At 36.0% G+C, this 21,580-nt stretch overlaps 1 long non-coding RNA gene across 4 annotated transcripts in view; it reads right to left on the bottom strand.

Moving 5' to 3' along the window:
- LOC101712708 (uncharacterized) overlaps positions 1 to 21,580 on the bottom strand; it is a 159,325-nt gene that overhangs the window by 15,938 nt on the left and 121,807 nt on the right. For 3 of the 4 annotated variants that reach the window (XR_015443711.1, XR_015443712.1, XR_002395089.2), the window contains exon 2: positions 6,235 to 6,284. The exons of the other annotated variant lie outside the window; for it this stretch is intronic. This is a non-coding gene — a long non-coding RNA (uncharacterized LOC101712708). The remainder of the gene's footprint in view (positions 1 to 6,234; positions 6,285 to 21,580) is intronic. 4 annotated transcript variants of the gene reach the window in all.

Below are 21,580 nucleotides of genomic sequence, written 5' to 3'. Positions count from 1 at the left end.
CCAAAATTTAGTGTTGTCCTAGATGTGTCATTATTATTAACTCCCAATTTAATTCTGCTGTGGTTAGAAAAGATTCTCTGAGTGATTTTTTTTTTGAGACAAGGTTTTGCTATATATTCCAGGCTGTCCTTCAACTCACTTTGTAGCCCAGGCTGTCCTCAAACTCCCAGCAATCCTCCACCTTAGATCCTAAGTGCTGGGACTATAGGCATTGCCACCATGACCAGCCTCTGAGAGATTTTAATCCTTCAAAATTTATTGAGATTTGTTTTATAGCCTAGCATAATCAAAGTACCAAACACATTTTAAGCAAATATGCATTTTGCAGTTATTGGTTGTGATGTTCTACAAATACCAGGTAGAGCATAATTTTTGATGGTATTCCTCACATCATTTATGTCTTTACTATGTCTTCCCTTGTCCATTTGCTCTATTGATTGCCAAGGCAATGGTATTTAAATCTCCAAATATGGTAGTAGAATTGTTTATTTTTATTGTTAATTATCTCTGTTTTGCTTTATGTATTTGGGTGTTGTGTTATTAGGCATATGAGGATTTATAATTATTATGATTTATTCCTAAATGGCTCATTTTATCATGATGAAATGTTTCTATTTATCTCTAATAATGTTCTTTGTCTTGAAGTCTTTTTATCTGGCAATATAGTCACTCTAGCATTTTTAGACCTACTGTTTATATGGTGTATCTCTCTGTTTCTTTATATTTAAAGTGTATCTCTTTAGACCATAAATAATGGAGTTTTATTTTTTAAAATCTACTTGGATATTCTGTGTTTCCAGCATTGTCTAATAGAACTTTCTGGGATGAAATTTCTGACTTAGCTGCCTAAAATTATAGCTACCATCCACCTGTGACTATTAAGTGTTTGAAGTGTGGCTAATATAAGCGAAGAACTGCATTGTAAATTAATTAATTAATTTAACTTCAAATAGCTATATGTAGAAGCCATATTAGACAGTACAGGTTAATTCCATTAACACTTAATGTAATTTTTATATGGTCAAATATAAGTATGGGTATATACATACATAAATACATACATATACATATATATGCATGCATTCATACATATACATACTTTTTTTCAGTATGCTAAAATCATCCAAGGTGAGATAGGGGGCCTAAAGAGCTTCGGCATAAGGGATGGTCACAGGAAAACTAACTCCTTGATGAAAGGGTTGGAAATTTCAGCTCCCCTATTCCTCCCCCTATTTTCAGAAAGTGGAGAGGTATAGAGAGTAAGTTCAATCACCAATGGCCAAGAATTTAACCAATCACCCCTACATAATGGGCCTTTTTTTTTTGTACTGGAGATTGAACTCGAGACCTTGTGCTTGCAAGGCAGGGGCCGGAACTACTGAGCTAAATCCCTGGCCCCACATAGTGGGCATTTTATGAAAATCCCTAAACAATAGAGTTGAGAGTTTCTGGGTTGGTGAGCACATGGATGTGCTTGGAGACTGACTTTGTACTCCCTGTCCCTTGGGCCTTGTCTTTTGCATTTTTTCCATTTGGATGGTTATGAGTTGTATTCTTTACAATAAACCAATAAGTGTATATAAAATGCTTTTCTGAGTTCCGTGAGTTATTTTAGTAAATTATTGAACCTCAGAAGTGAGTCGTGGGAATCCCTGAATATGTAGTTGGCTGAGAAGTGCAGTGACCCCATTTGCAACTGGTAAAAAAAAAATGGGGCTAGTGGACTGGGTGGGCCCTATTGCTTAGGGAATCTATGTGACTCCACATGGATAATGTAGGAATGAATTGTGCCCGGTTAGTATAGAAGAATCAGAGAACTGGTTGGCCTTGACAGAGAACACACAATAGGTCTACTATTTTGATTATTTGATTCTATGATATGTCTCCCTTCAATAATTTCTATTTATCTGTCTCCAAGTTGTCTGACATTTTCCTTTTTCATATGAGGTTTAATTTCACTACATATGCTACTCCTCTCTGCCACATTTGGAAGGATATTACTGACTGTTCAAGACTCAGTTCAGTGATTTTCAACTCTTCAAAGGACTTTCTGAATTCCCATAAATGGACCTGATCATTTCCTTTTTGTTACCACTTTGTCCTACCCATTTGGGTTTTTTTGTACCTCTAACTTCATTAGTAGGTTATAGCTCTGTTCTTTCCTCCAATTGTTTGTTTGTTTAATTCATCTTTGATCTGTCCCCCTTACAATGTGATCTGTTCTGCTAATATTGTGATTAATTCTTTTATTGAAAATCTTTTTTTAGTCTCATGAAAAGATCCATTAATGAGAAGTAAAATCAGCCCTAGAATGAAACTTTATCTCTGCCTAGACTGGACAGATGTTAATAATTCTATTCTCCACATTCATCTAACCAAAAAGTTATGAAAGAAGTTCCTCTCAGAAAAGCATCTAACAATAACACATCCTCTGTCAAGATAGTGCCTTGTTGTTAGACTGAACTGAAATGCATATCGATGGAAATAATTCAGTCAGCCAAAGGAATGCTGAATTCCAGCAAAAGTGTGTAGGGTTCCCTGAAAGACTGTGAAATTGACAGCCAAGTATTTGGTATTTACTAGGGTGACAAAACAAACTGTTATGCTCACCACATATTCCTAGGACAAATTTCTTAGTCTATCTAAGCACACAGCAGATGTAGTGGAGAGAACAAAGGTTTGGAAGTAAAACAAACTTCCATTTACTAGCTGTGTGCACTTGGAGATATTCTTTGTTCTTTTTATCACAGCTTTATCTGTAAAATATGAATGACAGTACTTAATGTGTACAATTAAGTACTTAAAAATCATATACTTAAAACACTTGGTAACGTTTGTATTGAACAAGTAGAACTATTAATATTTCTGTTTATATAAGCATCATCATTATTATTTTTATTTATAGCATATATTCATTCAAGTTCATTGGAAATAATTTAGGGCAAGTTCAGGATGATTTGGAAGCTATTCTTGGTAATATGGTCCAAATTCAAAACTCTCCAAAGTTTTGTTTATTCTAGCTATTCCTGAGACTCATAAACAATATATGTACAGAGAATATCAACAAAAATATTCTTCAGGACATATTTCCACAGGAGAAAAAGGGGACATTTACCAAGCACCGAGCATGACCTAAAAGCACCTGACTCTGTGTCAAATACTTTCCATGTGCTATATAATATAATCTATATAACAATCATTTAAGGTAAAGGTTATTGCAAATGAGGGAAACAATGCCTTTGAGAGGTTAAGCAACTTGCCAAACTCATACAGTAAAATTTCATATCAAAGCACATCTCTGGAGCCCTCTCCCTTTTATTATCACTTAGTGCTACTTTCAATATGACCCAAAGCCTTTCTTGTTCTCTAGTCCTCCTTCTGGCTCACCTGGAGACCAATCTGGTGTTTGCAACTACTTAAGTGCAAAGCCACCATGGACCAGAAAAGAAAGTACTTGACATCTGGAAACCACATCATTTTAAATGTGCAACAAATTAAAGTTTCTAATAATCAGGGGATGATTCCTTTCGTTAGGCATTCACAGTATTTCCAGAAGGATTAGCTTTTCTTCCAAACACTCTGTTATGGTCCTCAATCACCCTCACAGGGGTTCGCCTCACAAGCTGTCCCTGCCCCTGTTTACCAATGGAAAGAACAGGCCAGCTTCTATCAAAAGACCTCATTTAAACAGTCATCTTCAGAGCCAGGGAAGGGACAGGATGCTTCAGCATCAGAATTCCTTCCATTTGGTTGCTTCAGTTTAATGAGTGAGAAACTTCAGGGTTGAAGAGAATACCAACAAATATTGGCATCCATCACAGAGATCACATTTTAAATGCATTTGGGGGGATCTCATCTTATTAAAAAGCTTCTGCACTGCAACAGAAACTACCAACAGAGCTAGGAGACAAACTACAATCTGGGAAGAAATTTTTAGCAGCTGTACCTCAGACAGAGGCCTACTATCTAGAATATATAAAGAATTGAAAAAAATCAGATCCCCCAAATTCAAAGACCCAATTCAAAAATGGGCATCTGAAATGAACAGACATTTCTCAGACAAAGAAGTGAAAACAGCAAATAAATATATGAAAAAATGTTCAACATCACTGGTCATTCCAGAGATGCAGATGAAAACAACACTGAGATTCCACCTCACCCCACAAAGAATGGCTGCTATCAAGAAATCAATCAATAACAAATGCTGGCGGGGGTGTGGAGAGAAAGGAACCCTTCTCTATTGTTGGTGGGAGTGCAGACTGGTGCAACCACTGTGGAAATCAGTATGGAGATACCTCAAATAACTAGGGCTAGAGGTCCCATTTGACCCAGCTATTCCCCTACTGGGTATTTTCCCAAAAGAATTAAAAGAATCATACCATAGCGATATATGTGCACCTATGTTTATAGCGGCACAGTTTGTAATAGCTAAGGTTTGGAAGCAGTTCAAGTGCCCATCACCTGGAAACTGGATAAAGAAGATGTGGTTTTTTTATAAAACGGAGTACTACTCGGCCATAAAGAACAAGAAACTAGAGACATTTATAGCTAAATGGATGCATATTGAGGCCATACTCTTAAGTGAAGTAAATAGGACCAACATGTGTAAATACCGAATAGTATCTCTAGTGTGAGAAACTAAAAGTGTAAATAAGGATGAAAATGATTAAAACGAATAACTGATAATTTGAAATAGGAAAAGGTCCAAAGGGGTAGAGGTGGAGGGAGGGGAAGAGGAAAGGGAAGAAAGGAAAGGAAAAATTATGAGAAAGAAAAAAAAATGGAAACAAAGTCTATGTAGATAGGGAAGGGTGGTGGGGGTGAAGGGCTCATAGGTAATGGGGGAAAAAATAAGAACCAAGATACATCATGTTCAGGTACAAACACCCAATGATAAATGTAAATGTATTGTATACCTAACGTGTACCAATTAATATATAAATATAAATAAATAAATAAATAAAATAAAAAATAAAAGCATTTGGGGACAAGAAGAATGCACTGTCCCTGAAAAATAAAGAATGACATGGATGGTGAAGAAGGTATAAATCAATAGAATACAATCATTTTCCTTCTTTCTAAGCTAAACTGAAACTGTACTTTCTTGATTAAAAAAGACAAAAGGACATGTTCATTTCCTTCACAGAAAGGGGAGATGGGGGGGGAGGGAGGAAGGAAGGAAGGAAGGAAAAGAAGAAAGAAAGAGAAGAAAGAAAGGTCAAAGAAAAGATGAAGTAAACCAAACCACCATAAGTGGTTTTATATTTTGTGCACTGCTTGAATAGACCTGCCCAAGGGGGTATTTGGGGTTGGAAATCTAAGCTCTGTTTGCCTATCTGGATTCCACGTTTTTGTGGTGCAGGGCTGAGCTAGATCAGAGAGATTCCACTTCCCCCATGAACGCCTTCTTCTAATTTATCCACTTGGAAAGAACATTGTTTCTAATGTATAAAAGGCTGACTGTGGCCTGATGAAAAACCACATTCTTCATGGTGTGCATTTTCTGTTTAAATGTAATATTGTAGGTGCAATTTCTTATATACTTCATTCATTCAGCAAGTATTTACTGAGTCCCTTGGCTATGCCAGACACTGATATAGCCGTGAACAATACAGAGTCTGACCGCAAGGAAATTTTAGTCTCTAGACCATGAAGATGGTAACCAGATTGCACTGCAGTGACTTTTACCCATTGTGGTGTTCCTCTGTTCCTAAAGCTACATGACTATTAAAACTAAAGCTGACAAAATTTGATCACATAGGAGTCTGGAAGGAGCTAATCTCCAGAACAAAACAGATTCTCCCATGTAAAAACATGCTCCAACAAGCAACATTTCTCTCCATGAACTTTATTCAGCTATTCAGAAAACATTGTGCATCCCTGGAATATAAGAAATTGTAAAATTTTTCTATTAATTTTGTTAATAGAAATTTTGTTAGTATATGACCTAGAGCAGGTCATATACTGTGCCTCTGTTTCTCCTTTGTAACATATGGATTACAATGCATTTGCCTTAAAATTATTAAGAAGATTAAATGAAATAAATTATATAAAGCGACAAAATACACTAATAAATATTCTATATAATCTTCATCCTTTTAAAAGTCTGCAAATATAAAGTTGCTGGCAATTTTGAATTTTATGATTTAGGTTGTTTCAGGTTTGTTTTTTGTTTTGTTTTTGCATTTATATTCTCCTTTGGTTATTTTCACAATTCTCAAAAAAATTACTTACTTCACAAATCTTGTATAAGGACCACGTAATTGAAGGATGATTTTCTGAATCTGAAAAGAATACAAAGGGAGTAAAAAAAATAATGATTCTGAAGTCCTAGAGTCCAGAGCTCAAACTTGCCTCTGCTGACCTCTATTTTGGCATACCTGGCACTTGGATCCATTTGAGAATTTCATATTATATATATTCCTTTCTCTCCCTGAAAGGCTATTGTTAAGTCAATAATGTTTGGCTATTGTTTTTTCTTTTGAGGTTTTAGAGAAAAATGCCTTGTTTTATTTTTACAATTTACATTGTTTTAGTATTTAGGAAATACAGTAAATTTCATAATTGTAAACAATTTATTTAAATTACTATTCCTTCATTTATAAACTTATTTTACTCATAAACCTATCTCTTAAGGTTGATATAATGAGTGCATGAAAGAATGCATATAAAGCACCAGCCATTGTACCTGCCATGATTTATACATGCTATTCATTAATAATATGTATCTGCATTTTCATTGGGAGGTTGACATATAAATAGGTCCCCTTACTCTGCAGTAAACAATGAACCAGAAGGGTCTGTGATTGGGGTGGTCATTTTGCTAACTTCTTTTAAAAGAGGGAAATATACCACAATGTTACATGGGTCAAATGTTGGTATTTATATATAATACAAGATTTATGTAGAATGATGGCTATTTTGACAGGATGAGGGTAAAATCTCTTGAGAATGCACAGATAAACTTCCTGGAAATATTTTGTGGAAATTGTCCTCAAGGAAGTGATTTTTATACTGAGACTTGGAGGATGGGCAGAAGCTATCCAGGTTAGTACAGGGGAATGAGACCTGCAATCAAGACAAACTAGATAAGTCAAGTCCTCGAGGTGAGATAAAGATTTATGTTGGGGATGGATGGATGGATGGATGGATGGATATTTGAGAGATTATTTGAATAGATTTTTCTGAGGTTCTATCAAATTACAAAAGTATTATGACACTATTAAATATATTTTTAAATATAATTAATCACCTACATTTCAAAAAGTCAACAAAAAAACCTATCATAATTTTAAGTCAAAAGATAACACTGAAAGGTTTCAAATGAAGTAATAAGTAGCAGAATCAGGAACAGAAGTTCTTCCCAAATAACAAGTTCCCTGTAGATGCAGTCCATGGGCAGTTTGTTCATTTGTCTGTAATATGTGACCTCTGAACATATTTGGCATGCATATACTGAAAGTCTAATTAGTCAACTGTGCTGATTAGCATCATACCTGGCTACTTCTTTTATGACAGAAACTAAATCCATTCTAAAATCAACATTTTCTGGTGAACAAAGAATTCTAGATTCATCCTTACAGGAAGAAGAGAGCTATTTTACCATACAGAGAATCTTCATTTACTGTCATCATACTGAGATTCTGATGATACTGTCAGATATCAAATTAAATACTGACTGCAGGCAGGAATGGTATGAAAAATGTGTAACAAATGATACTGCAAGTACAGGCACTAACTATTCAGAACAGATGCCATGGCCTACCAGAAGGATGCTTCAAAACATCAGAATAAACACCAGCGTAAAGAACCAGTCCCATGCACCATATAAGGTAGAAACATCAGCCCTTCTCACATGTCCTTAGAGATATGGAGTATAGATATGTTTAAAGGACAAAGTGACATTGGTAAGAGGAAAGAGGACCATAGAACTTGGCTACAATATAAGAAGTGTCTTCTGGGCAGAGGAGGAGGCTTCTGGGTCAATGTACCACCACTTCCAGCACAGAGGAGGCTTCCAGGTTGATGTGCCACCACTCCCAGAACAGAGGAGGTAAGACCCTAGGGAGCCAGCAGTACCCCCACCCCGCCCCATTGAAATGAGAAGACACTTAAACAAGCCTCAAAACCAGACTTCCAGATCACCTACAGCAACCCCAAAGGGAAACGAGATGAAACACTCTGATACTAAACCACCTGAACTCCCTGAACTAGCAATGAAAGAGGATCTGGAAAAAAATGACATAAAACATAATTTCCCAGATAACAGCAGAGATTGTGCCCATAGTGCAAGACATGACTAATGAATCTAGAGAGGACACAGATAAAAAAATAGATGAGCTGAGGAACATGATGGAATCCCAGCATACGAAACAAATGGAATCCATAAAACAGACACCAACAGATTTCCAGGACACTAAAAACGCCACTGAAAGTCTACACAGCAGAATGAGCCACTATGAGGACAGAATTTCAGATGTAGAAGATAAGATTGCAATTAGTGACCAGGAAAAGAAAAATTGCTTAAAAATTGTAAGGGACCACAAGAAATCAATCCAGCAGCTGCTAGATGATGCAAAGAAGAATAACATAAGACTGAATGGAGTCAATGAAGAAACAGGAAAGAGTACAGAAGACATAAAAAATTGTTCACAGAAGTGATGGCAGAAAACTTCCCAAGCAGGGGAAAAGAACTTGACAAACAGATAAGTGAGGCATATAGGATGCCAACTAGCCTTGATCAAAAAGTCTACACATAGGCATATAAATGTTAAGATTCCAGAAACCCAACAGAAGAACAAAGTGCTACAAGCAGTGAGAGAAAAAAACAAATCACATACAAAGGAAAGCCCATCAGAATCACAGCAGACTTCTGAACAAAAACCCTCAAGGCAAGAAGAGCTTGGAGTGACATAATTCAGGCCCTAAAGGAAAAGAGCCTCCAACCCAGATTTATGTACCCTGCAAAACTATCTTTCAAAATTGATGGAGAAATAAGATACTTTCATGACAAAGAGCACCAGAGGAACTTCATGAACACCAAACCAGCACTGCAAAAAATTTTAGACAAAATTCTAGGAAAAAACAATGAGGATCATAACCCCAGGAAGCCCAGCAGAATGAACCCATCAGGCACAACAAGAAATGAAATGCAAAGGGGGAGAATCCAACAAAAAGAAAAAGTCAATGATAAGTCAATACGTATCAGTTATAACCATCAATGTTAATGATAAGTCAATTTGCATCAGTTATAACCACAAATGGTAATGGTCTCAACTCACAAATCAAAAGAAATAGACTGTCAGAATGGGTCAAGAAGCAACATCCAACAAAATGCTTCATACAAGAAACACACTTAATTAAAAAAGAAACTCATAGTGAAAGTGAAAGGGTGGAAAACAATGCTCCACGTGAAAGAAACCAAAAAAAACCAGGAGTAGCTATCCTCTTTGCAGCTCAAGTGGATTTCATGCCAACACTGATTAAGACAGACAAATAAGGACACTACATCCTTGTAAAGGGAACAATCCAAGAGGAAGAGATGACAATCATAAATATCTATGCACCAAACACTAGTGTGTCCAACTATATAAAACAAATACTAATAAACATGAAAAATCAAAAAGCCTTAATACAATAGTAGTGGGGGACCTCAATACCCCACTGTCACAAATAGATAGACCAACTAGACAAAAAACAAGCAAGGAAATACTAGAACTCGATCAAATTCTTGAAGAAATGAACTTAACAGATGTTTACACAGTGTTCCACCCCACAAAATCAGAATACACATTCCTTTCAGCTGCACATGGGCCATTCTCCAAAATAGATCACATACTCACTCATAGAACATATTTAGGTAAGTGCAAAAAAAATGAAGTTATTCCCTGTATATTATCAGACCATGGTGTGATGAAATTGGAGATCAACAGCAAAAGAAACTGCGAAAACTTCATAAACACATGGAAAGTGAACAACACACTTCTGAATAACCAATGGATCACAGAAGAAATTAAACAAGAAATCAGATAGTTCCTTCAAATGAATGACAATGACATTACAACATATCGGAATCTATGTGACACAATGAAAGCAGTCTTACAAGGGAAATTCATAGCAGTGAATAATCATAGTAGGAAAATAGAGTGAGCCCAATTACACAACTTGATGATAAACCATAAGCCTCTAGAAAAAGAAGAGCACAACAAACCCAAACCTCATACAAGGAAGGAAATTTTAAAGATCAGAGCAGAAATCAATGCAATGGAGACTAACAACGATAAAAAAAATCAATAAAGCAAAGAGTTGGTTCTTTGAAAAAATAAACAAAATTCACAATCCCTTAGCAAATCTTATCAGAAAAATGAAAAAGGCCCAAATCCATGCAATTAGTAATGAAAATGATGAAATTACAACAGACTCAGTAGAAATCCAGAGAATCATCAATATCTACTTCCAGAACCTATACGCCAATAAGATGGAAAACACAGAAGAAATGGACAGATTCCTAGACATGTATGAATTGCCAAAGTTGAATGAAGAAGACCTAAAAATTCTAAACAACCCAATATCAATCAATGAAATTGAAAATGTAATTAAAAACTTACCAACCAAGAAAAGCCCGGATCCTGATGGCTTCACTGCTGAATTCTACAAGACATTTAAAGAGGAACTACTGCCACTACTGTTTAAACTCTTCAACGAAATTGAAAGGGAATCAATACTCCCAAAATCATTCCTGGAAGCAAGCATCACCTTGATTCCCAAAGTAGAGAAAGACCCAACTGAAAAAGAGAACTATAGGTCAATCTCACTAATGAACATACATGCAAAAATCCTTAATAAGATACTGGCAAACAGAATGCAGAGGATCATCAAGAAGATCATACACCCTGACCAAATGGGACTCATTCCACGGATCTAGGGATGGTTCAACATCCACAAATTAATCAATGTAATGCACTATATCAATAGAGTCAAGGACAAAAACCATATGATCATCTCAATAGATGCAGAAAAAGCATTGGACAAAATCCAACACGCATTTATGATAAAAACCCTACAAAAAATCGGAATGGATGATCTCTACCTCAAGCTAATAAAATCCATCTATGAAAAACCAACAGCCAATATCATACTAAATGGCCAAAAACCTAAATCCTTCACACTCAAATCAGGAACAAGACAAGGATGTCCACTATCACCACTCCTGTTCAATACTTTTGGAAACATTAGCCATAGCAATTAGACAAGAGAAAGAAATAAAAGGAATAAAGATAGGAAATGAAAAGTCAAAATGTCATTATTTGCAGATGACATGATACTCTACATGGAAGACCCCAGGGACTCCACCAAAAGCCTTCTAGACTTAATAATCAAATACAGTCAAGTAGCTGGATACAAGGTCAACGCACAAAAATCAATAGCTTTCTTCTACATGAACAACAGACTCACTGAGAGAGAAATAGGGGAAATAATTCCTTTCACAATAGCATCTAAAAAACTGAAATACCTAGGAATCAACCTAACAAAAGAAATCAATGACCTCTTCTCTGAAAACTATACCACTTTGAAAAAAGATATTGAACGGGAAATCAGAAAATGGAAAGACATCCCTTGCTCTTGGGTAGGAAGAACTAACATAGTGAAAATGACTAACTTCCAAAGTTGCTATACAGATTCAATGCAATCCCAATTGAAATCCCAGCAGCATACTTCATAGACCTTGAGAAAACAATCCAAAAATTCATTTGGAACAAGAAGAGACCCAGAATAGCAAAAGCAATTCTAGGTATCAGAGACATGGCAGAAGTATTACAACCCCCAACTTGAAACTATACTACAAAGCTACTGTGATAAAAACAGCATGGTAGTGGCAAAGAAACAGACCTGAAGACCAGTGGAACAGATTAGAAGATGCAGAAACAACTCCAGACAAACTCAGCCACCTCATCTTTGACAAAGGAGCCAAACAGCCTCAATGGAAGAAAGATAGTCTCTTTAATAAATTGTGCTGGAGAAATTGGGTTTCAACTTACCAAAGACTAAAACTAGACCTATACCTCTCACCATTCACTAAACCAAAATTGAAATGGATTAAAGATCTAAATATTAAAACAGAAAAGCTAAACGAGCTGTAAGAGCATTTAGGAAGAATTCTTGAAGACACTGGGGTAGGAAAAGTCTTTATGAACAAAACCTCAGTTGCCCGTGAACTAGCACAAACAATCAACAGGTGGGATCTCTTTTTACTAAAAAGCTTTTGCACAGCAAGAGAAACCACCAGCAGTGTGAAGAGACAGCCCACAATGTGGGAAAAAACTTTCACCACCAGTCCCTCAGACAAAGGTCTACTATCTTGAATCTATAAAGAACTTAAAAAAATCAGACCTCTCAAATTTAAAGACCCAATCCAAATATGGGCATCTGAAATGAGCAGACATTTCTCAGACAAAGAAATAGAAAGAGCAAATAGACATATGGAAAAATATTCAACATCACCGGTCATTCAAGAGATGCAAATGAAAACAATGCCAAGATTCCATCTCACCCCAGAAAGAATGGCTGCTATCAAGAAATCAACCAATAGCAAATGTTGGTGGGGCTGTGGGGAAAGAGGAACCCTGCTCCACTGCTGGTGGGAGTGTAGCCTGGTGCAACGACTGTGGAAATTAGTATGGAGATACCTCAAAGGACTAGGACTGGAAGTCCCATTTGAACCAGCTAGTCCCCTACTGGGTATCTTCCCCAAAGAATTAAAAGAATCATACCACAGTGATATATGTGCACCCATGTTCATAGCAGCACAGTTTGTAATAGCTTGGAAACAAACAAAACTTGGAAACAGCCCAAATGCCCATCAATTGGAGACTGGATAAAGAAAATGTGGGGTTTTTTTTAATAAAGTGGAGCACTACTCAGCCATAAAAAATGAGAAATTAGAGATATTTATAGCTAAATGGATGCATACTGAGGCAATACTTTTAAAGAAATAAATAGGACACACATGTGTAAATACCGAATAGTTTCTCTAGTGTGAGAAACTGAAAGTGTAAATAAGGAATAAAAGGTATAATAGATCATGTGAAATAGGAAGAAAAGGGGCAAAGGGGAAGGGGAAGTAGGAGGGGTAGAGGAAAGTAAAGAAGGGAATGGAATTAATATGAGAAAATGAAAAAATGGAAATAAAGCCTTTGTAAATAGGGAGGGATGGAGGGGTTGAAGGGAGGGCAAGGGAAGGGGGAAAATAAAAGAACCAAGAGAGATTATGTAAAGGTGCAAATTTCCAATGATGAATATCATTATATTGTATACCTAAATTGTACCAATAAAATAAAATTTAAAAAAATAAAAATAAATTTTAAAAAAAGAAGTGACTTCTGAAACAGGATAAAGGACAGCTTCAACAATTGAACCATCTTCTCCATATCAATCTTGTAATAAGGCACAGGAGTTACTGAAAATGCAGAGCATGGATCAGCTTGTATATGTGGTGCTAGATAATCTTGAGAATTGACCTAGAAGTCCTGACAAATGATAGGAATGGTCCAATGCTGTGGGAGGTAAAATTAAATCTCTAAATTGAAATAGATCCCCTGGTTTAGCTGTGAGGAAAGGAGAAAACCACTCTGATCTTAAAAATAATATCAAATGTGTTCTCAGGGCTAGTTTCTATTCTTTTTCCTCCTCCTCTTCTTTCTTTTCTCTCTGAATTAGCTAAGGTCAGTTTCTATTGCTTGTAATCAGAGAATAATTGGCACATAGGTTACTTTGCCTTATTTTGGACACAACATCCTTGTTAATTCTATCTAATCCCTTAGCTCTCAGGACATCCTACTGCACATGTTCATGTAAGTAGGGGTTTGCTCTAAAATATTTTAATGCAAAATGATGGAGAAAATAAACAAGGTTAGGCTATATAATAGTGGACTTTTCTCTAATGATTTTCTATGGAGGACACTGCTGTCAGTCATTGAACACTGCCAAATTCTAACACTCACTGCCCGCAGCCCCATTCCTCAGTTCATGTTGCTTTTTTACCTGAAATGCCCTTCCTAACATCTCCTTCTATGTAAAGCACATTTCTCCTTAAAGATGAATGTAAATATCAGCTCTGTGAAGCCTTTTCTATTTTCCAAGATAGAACTAATTACTCCACATCTGTGATTCCTGGCAACAGCACTGCTGTTGGAACAATGCCTCAGTTGTCTTGAACTGCAGGTAACCATCTTCTCAAGTAATTCACCTGGAGTTTCCCATAAAAGTTATACTTTATGACTCACTGCCATAAAGCTGAATAAAGTTTCATATAGACATGTATCAATTTATAGCAATATTTGCTTTAATCTGAAATAAAATAACTATCCTTTGGATGATGCTTCTCAATTTAGAAAGCACCTTCACCTATATTATTTATACGATCTGTGCACCAAATCTGAAATGTCGGTGTCATGTATTTTTTTATTTGACAGGCAAGAAAAAAAAAATGAAGAAAGATTAAGTGACTTGCTCAAGGTCACACAGCTGGTAGTGTACTCTGGGAGTCATGCCCAGTACTTCTAATTCCAGAGTTCCATATTTTTTGTACTACATTATGCTGCCCATAGAAAAAAGCATCTATGTAAACATATACATAAAAATGCTGATTTCATTCTCTAAATAGATTGATGCTCTTTTAGGAAACCAGAGCACATTTATGAAGATGTAATTTTATTTTAGTTTTAGTTCTAAAACATTTTAATGAAAACATGATTGAAAAAATTTATTTCCAATGGAAATTAGAACTAAATGAATGATATTTTTCATTTACATTTTCTATGGATCACAAATTTTGGTCAAAATTATGATAAATATGTCAGAAATTTATAGGTATGGGAGGAGAAAATAGAGGAGTGGTGATTGGCCACAAAATTCAGCCTCTCTGAGATCCGGAATTTAGACATCTGAAAAATAACCTGGCAAGAGAAAAAGAAATAGGTTGCCAGGAATTGGGAAGGAACTGACAGGATAATTAGAGCTACAGAGAAGCTGGAGAGATGGATGACAATGCAGACAAAAGAACAAAACAGTATGGCAGCTCATCCTGGCTTGCAGCTCCCAGGGAGAGAAACCTGGCTTCACAGAAGTAAGCACCCAGGGCTGGGAGCTGCTGGGAGAAATGGTGATGGGGGCACTCCAGGAAGAGCCCATGGCTGTTGTGAGCTACAAAAGCAGCACCAGGTTTTGCTGGGAGAGGACTCTTTCCACACAGCAGCCAACAGCCAGAAAGGGATTCTAGCACCACACCCATCATGTTGCCATGTTGCCATGTTGCCAGAGAGTGCTTAATCAGGCACCATTTCTGGAAGGGGCTGGTTATTTAAATCTGGAACTCGGAAAAGCAAAAAAACCCTCACTTCCACGTTCCCGCTATTAGCCTCCCACAGTGACTCAGTGAGACACAGACACAGAAGACAGCCTCAGACAAGGAGCAGTTAGAAAGAGAACCTCTGAGAAGGTTAAGTTCAGGCTAGGAAGTTGGGCTGCACCAACTGCAATGAGAAGCCAGGGCTGGCTTGCATGGTATTCAGAAACAGCTGGGTCTGAAAGTGCTGGCATTGAGTACTTGAACCCTTGCCCTGTTGCCTACATCCAGCAAAGATCTAAGGTATGATAGCCTTCTCTGTCATCAATGTGAGCAAGGACATACCTTAGCTTGGGTATTGTCAGAGCCACGGGTAAACAGAGTGGACTCTGGATCAGGGGTGGGGAGGCACCTGACAAGCCAACAGGCCAACAATCTAGATGGCAATCACCTTGACTTGCTGGACTCCAAAACTGTGAAAGCAGTCCTAAGAGGGAAATTATAGCTGCTAATCCCCACATCAGAGAAAAAGCAGAAGTCCAAATAAATAACCTAATGATGCACCTCAAGGACCTGGAAAAACAAGAACAATTCAAATCCAAAGCTAGTATAAGGAAGGAAATTATAAAGATCAGAGCAGAAATTAACGAAATTGAGATTTTAAAAAATAAAAAGAATCAGTGAATGGAAGAGCTAGTTCTTCAAAAGAATGAACAAAATAGACAAACTCCTAGCCAACTGTATCTAAAAAAGGAAAGGAAAGAAAATACCCAAATCAACACCTTTAGAAAAAAAGAAGGGGGGAAATCATAGTACGTATTGCCAAAATCCAGAAAATTATTAGTAACTACTTTGAGAATCTGTACTCTGATAAATTGGAATATTCAGAAGATACAGATTCCTAAATACATATGAATTACCAAAACTGAATCAAGAGCATATAAACCCCTGAACAATCCAATAAGAAGGACTGAAATTGAAGAAGTAATTTTAAAAAACTGCCAGCAAAGAAATGTCCAAGTCTCAAGGGACTCAGTGCTGAATTCTATAAGAATTTTAGGGACAATCTAATCCCAATATTTTTCAAACTCTTTAATGAAATCTAAAGAGAAGTACTACTCCCAAAGACATCCCTGGAAGCTAGCATTACTTTGATTCCAAAACTAGAAAAAGTCCTAAGGCAAAAAGAGAACTATAGGCCAATCTCTTTAATAAACATAGACACAAAAATCCTCAACAAGATACTGGCAAACACAATGTAACATTATCAAAAAGATCATGCATCATGACCAGTAGGATTCATCTGAGGGATGCAAGGACAGCTCAACATACACAATAAATGTAATACATCACATACACAGAAGAATGGACAAAAATCACTTGATCATCTCAATTGATGTGGAAAATGCCTGTGACAAAATCCAACATCCATTTATGATAAAAACACTGAAAAAAATTAGTATAGAATGATCTTATCTCAATCTGACAAAAACCATTTATGACAAACCAATAGCCAATATCATATTCAATGGAGAGAAGCTGAAAACTTTCCCTCTAAAATCAAGAACAAGACAAAGATGTCAGGTATCACAACTACTATTCAATAAAGTTGTTGAAACATTAGCCAGAGCAGTCAGGCAAAAGAAAAAAATAAAAGGGAAATGTATGAAAAGGAAGAAGTCAAATTATCACTACTTTCAGATGACATTATCTTCTATATAGAACACCCAAAAAATTCCACCAAAAGAGGTAGAATTAATAACCTAATCCAGTACCATAGCAGGATACAAACTCAACACACTAAAATCAGTACTATTCTTATACACCAATAATAAACTCTTCAAGAAAGAAATTAGGGAAACAATACTGTTCACAATAGCATCAAGAAAAATTAAAATACTTAAGAATTAACCTAACCAAAGAAGTGAAAGATGTCTACAGTGAAAACTACAGTACCCTGAAAAAAGAGATTGAAGAGGACATCAGAAAGTGGAAATGTATTCCCTGTTCCTGGATAGGCAAAACCAATTTAGTCAAAATGCCCATACTTCCAAAACTGATAAACAGATTTAATCCAATCACAAACAAAATAGCAATAACATTCCTCAGAGAATTAGTAAAACAGTCTTACAATTTGTATGGAACCAGAAGAAACTTAGAATCATCAAAGGAATCCTGGACAACAAAAACAAGGCAGGAGACATCATAATCTCAGATTTCAAATTGTACTACAAAGCTACAGTGATAAAAACAGCATGGTATTGGCATAAAAACAGACACATGGATCAATGGAACAGAACAGAGAATGCAAAAACAACTCCAAGCATATTCAGATTCCTGATCTTTGACAAAGGATCCAAAAGCTTACACTAGAGGAAAGATAGACTCTAACAAATGGTGCTGCTAGGAAAACTGGCTAGCCACATGCAGAAGATTGAGTCTTGATTCATCTCTCACAATGCACAAAACTAAAATCAAAATGGATCAAATATCTAAATGTTAAAACATAAACAATCTGCTGGAAGGTAACATAAATAAAACTCCTAAAGGTGTAGGAATTGACGAGGAATCTGTTTTGGTTTTTTTCTCTTTTTATTTATCAGTACAATTTAGGTATATATAATTTTAACATCCAACATAGGGAATTTGTACCTGTATACATCTTGCTTTTTCTTTTTTTTTTTCTTCCCCCCTCCTCTTTTCAACCTCTCTTCTCCTCTTTATTTACAAAAGCTTTGTGTCCATTTGTTCCTTCTATTCTTTTCTTTTCTTGTTTCCTCTTTCTTCCCCCCTCCCCTCTCCCTTGTTCCTTGTCTCATTTGGACATTTTCTTCCCATTTCCCAATATCTATTGTACTTTTGGTTTTCTCACACCAGAAAAAACAATGCAATATTTGAACATATGTGTCAGATTTATTTCACTTAAGAGTATGGTCTCAAGGTGCATCCATTTAGTTAGAAATGTCACAAGCTTATCCTTCTCTCTGGCAGAGTAGTAATCCATTGTATAAAAAAAAATAATCATTCTTTATTCATCAGTTGATGGGCATTTGGGTCATTTCTAAGATTTAGCTATTACAAACTGCCGCTCTAAACATGAGTGTACATATATCACTGTGTTATGATATGTTAAGTCTTTTAGGAAGATACCAAAAAGGGGAATAGCTGGGTCAAATGAAACCTCTAGTTTTAGTTTTCTGAGGAAACTCCACACTGATTTCCACCATGGTTACACCAGTGGAGAAGTGTTCCTTTTCCCCCACAGCCCCACCAGCCTTTCTTATTAGTTGATTTCTTGATAATAGCCATGCTTTCTGGAGTAAGATGGAATCTCAGCATTGTTTTAATTTGTATTTCTCGAATGACCAGTGATAGTGAACATTTTTAATATATTTATTTGCTGTTTCTATTTCTTCACCTGAGAAGTGTCTATTCATTTCAGATGCCCATTTTTGAATTAGGTCTTTAAATTTGGGGGGGGGGGGTGAAATAGGAAGAAAAGATCCAAAGGGGAAAGGGAAGAAGGGGGGTGGGGGAAAGGAAAGAAGGGAAAGAAAAACTATGAGAAAAGAAGGATAAAAAGGAAAAAAAAGTTTTTTGTAAATAAGGAGGGGTAGAAAGGTGGAAGGGAGGGAAGGGGAATGGGGAAAAAATAAGAACCAAGATATATCATGTACAGGTACAAATTTCCAATGATGAATGTGATCATAATGTATACCTAAAATGTACCAATAAACTTAATAAAAAATAAATTTGGAGGGCCTGATTTTTTTTTAGTTCTTTATATATTCTAGATATTGAGGGACAGCTGCTAAAACGTTTTTCCCACACTGTAGGTTGTCTCTTCCTTCTAGTGGTTTCTCCTGCTGTGCAAAACTTTTTAAATGAGATCCCAGTTGTTGATTATTTGTGATATTTCCTGTGCAATCAGGGTTTTGTTCACGAAGTCTTTTCCTACACCAGTGTCTTGAAGAGTTCTACCTCACTTATCTTTCAGCAGATTTAGTGTTTCTATTTTAATACTTAGGTCTTTGATCCATTTCAATTTGAGTTTAGAGCATGGTGAAAGATAAAGGTCTAGTTTTAAACTTCAGCATGTGGAAATCTCATTATTCCAGTACCATTTATTAAAGAGGCTATCTTTCTTCCAGTAAAAGTGTTTGGCTTCTTTGTCAAAGATAAGGTGGCAGAGTATGTTTGGAGTTATTCCTGCATCTTCTAATCTGTTCCACTGATCCTTGGGTCTGTTTGTTTTGGTTTTTTTGTTTTGTTTTGTTCTGTTTTTTCTAGTACCATGCTGTTTTTAGCATGGTAGATTTGTAGTATAATTTCAAGTCAGGGATTGTGATGTCACTGGCTTTGCCTTTGTTGTGCAGAATTGCCTTTGCTTTTCTAGGTCTCTTCTGGTTCCAAATGAATTTTAGGATTGTTTTTTCTAATTTTGTGAGATATACTATTTGTATTTTGATTGAGATTGCACTAAATCTGTATAACAATTTTGGAAGTATGGCCATTTTCACTATATTGGTTCTTCCTACCGAAGAACAAGGGATATTGTTCCATTTTCTGATATCCTCTTCAATTCCTTTTTCAGAGTACTGTAATTTTTAGGTCTTCTACTTCCTTCATTACATTGATTCCTAGGTATTTCATTTTTTTGGATGCTATTGTGAAAGCTGTTGTTTCCCTAATTTCTCTCTCAGTGAGTTTGTTATTTGTGTACAGGAATGCTATTGTTTTTTGTTTTTTGTTTTTTTTTGTACTGGGGATCAAACTTGGGACCTTGCGCTTGCAAGGCAGGTGGCGGAACCACTGAGCTAAATCCTCGGCCCTGCTATTGATTTTTGAATGCTGACTTGGTAGCCAAATATGCTCAAAAATTTGGTTATTAAATCTAGAAGTCTTTTGGTGAAGTTTTTGGGGTCTTCTATATAGAGTATAATGTCATCTGCAAATAATAATAAGTGAACTTCTTCTTTTCCTATCCTTCTTTTCTTTTTTTTTTCTCTTGTCTAATTGCTCTGGCTAATGTTTCCAGAACTACATTGAATAAGAGTGGTGACAGGGGACATCCTTGTCCCTGACTTTAGAGTGAAAGCTTTCATTTTTTGTCCATTTAGTATGATGCTGGCTTTGGGTTTGTGATAAATGGCTTTTCTCAGATTAAGATAAAGATCATCTATTCCAATTTTCTGTAGGGTTTTTATCATGAATCAATGTTGGATGGCAAGGACCTTCTGAACAAAACTCCAGTTGCACAAGAAATAAATAATATCAAGAATCAACCAGTGGGAACATATTAAATTATATGGTTTCTGTATAGCAAAGAAAACAACCAATAGACAGAGACAACCTATATAATGGGAAAAAAAACTTTGGTCAGCTATGTCTAGGACTAATATCTAGAATATATAACAAACTCAAAAAAATTAGACCTCTCCAAAATAAAAGACCCAATCAAAAAATGGGCTACTGAAATGAACAGACAATTCTCAGAAGAAGAAGCACAAATGGTCAATAAATACATGAAAAAGAGTTCAACATCTCTGACCCTTCGAGAAATAAAAATTAAAACAGTGACATCCCATCTTACTCCAGAATTCCACCTTACTCAAGAAATCAAATAATAACAAATACTAGTGAGGCTTCAGGGAAAAAGAAACTCTTCTACATTGTTGGTGGGAATGTAAACTAATTCAACCACTATGGAAATCAGTATGGAGAGTTCTCAAAAAAACTAAAACTAGAAATTGCATTTGACCCAGCTATTCTCCTTCAATGTATTTTCCCAAAGAGTTGAAGATATCATATTATAGTGATACATGCATACCCATGTTTTTAGCAGCACAATTCACAATAGCTAAATCTTGAAAGTGGTCTCTATGTCCATCAACAGATGAATGGATAAAGAAAATGTGGTGTTTATACACAAAAGAGTACTACTCTGCCATAAAGAAAGATAAATTTTAGTCATTTGTAAGAAAATGGTTGCACTTTGAGACTAGAATGTTAAGTGAAATAAATGAGACACACAAGCTTACATATCCCATGTTTCTCTTGTATGAGAAACCCAAAATATAAATAAATGACCAAACAAAAGATAGATAATAGGAAATAGATAGATCTTTTTCAAATGGGAAGGGGACCAAGGGATGGAGAAAGGTGATAGAGAGGGGAAAGATAGAGTATAAAATTTAAAAATTAAGATGTGTACATGTACAACTCCCCACAAGGAAT

This window comes from Heterocephalus glaber, unplaced genomic scaffold (genome assembly GCF_053883595.1).
Source record: "Heterocephalus glaber isolate CG9 unplaced genomic scaffold, H.glaber_assembly_v1.0 deba00001577, whole genome shotgun sequence".
NCBI lineage: Eukaryota > Metazoa > Chordata > Mammalia > Rodentia > Bathyergidae > Heterocephalus > Heterocephalus glaber.
Note: the sequence above shows the minus strand (reverse complement) of the source record. Positions and strands in the feature narration are given on the sequence as shown.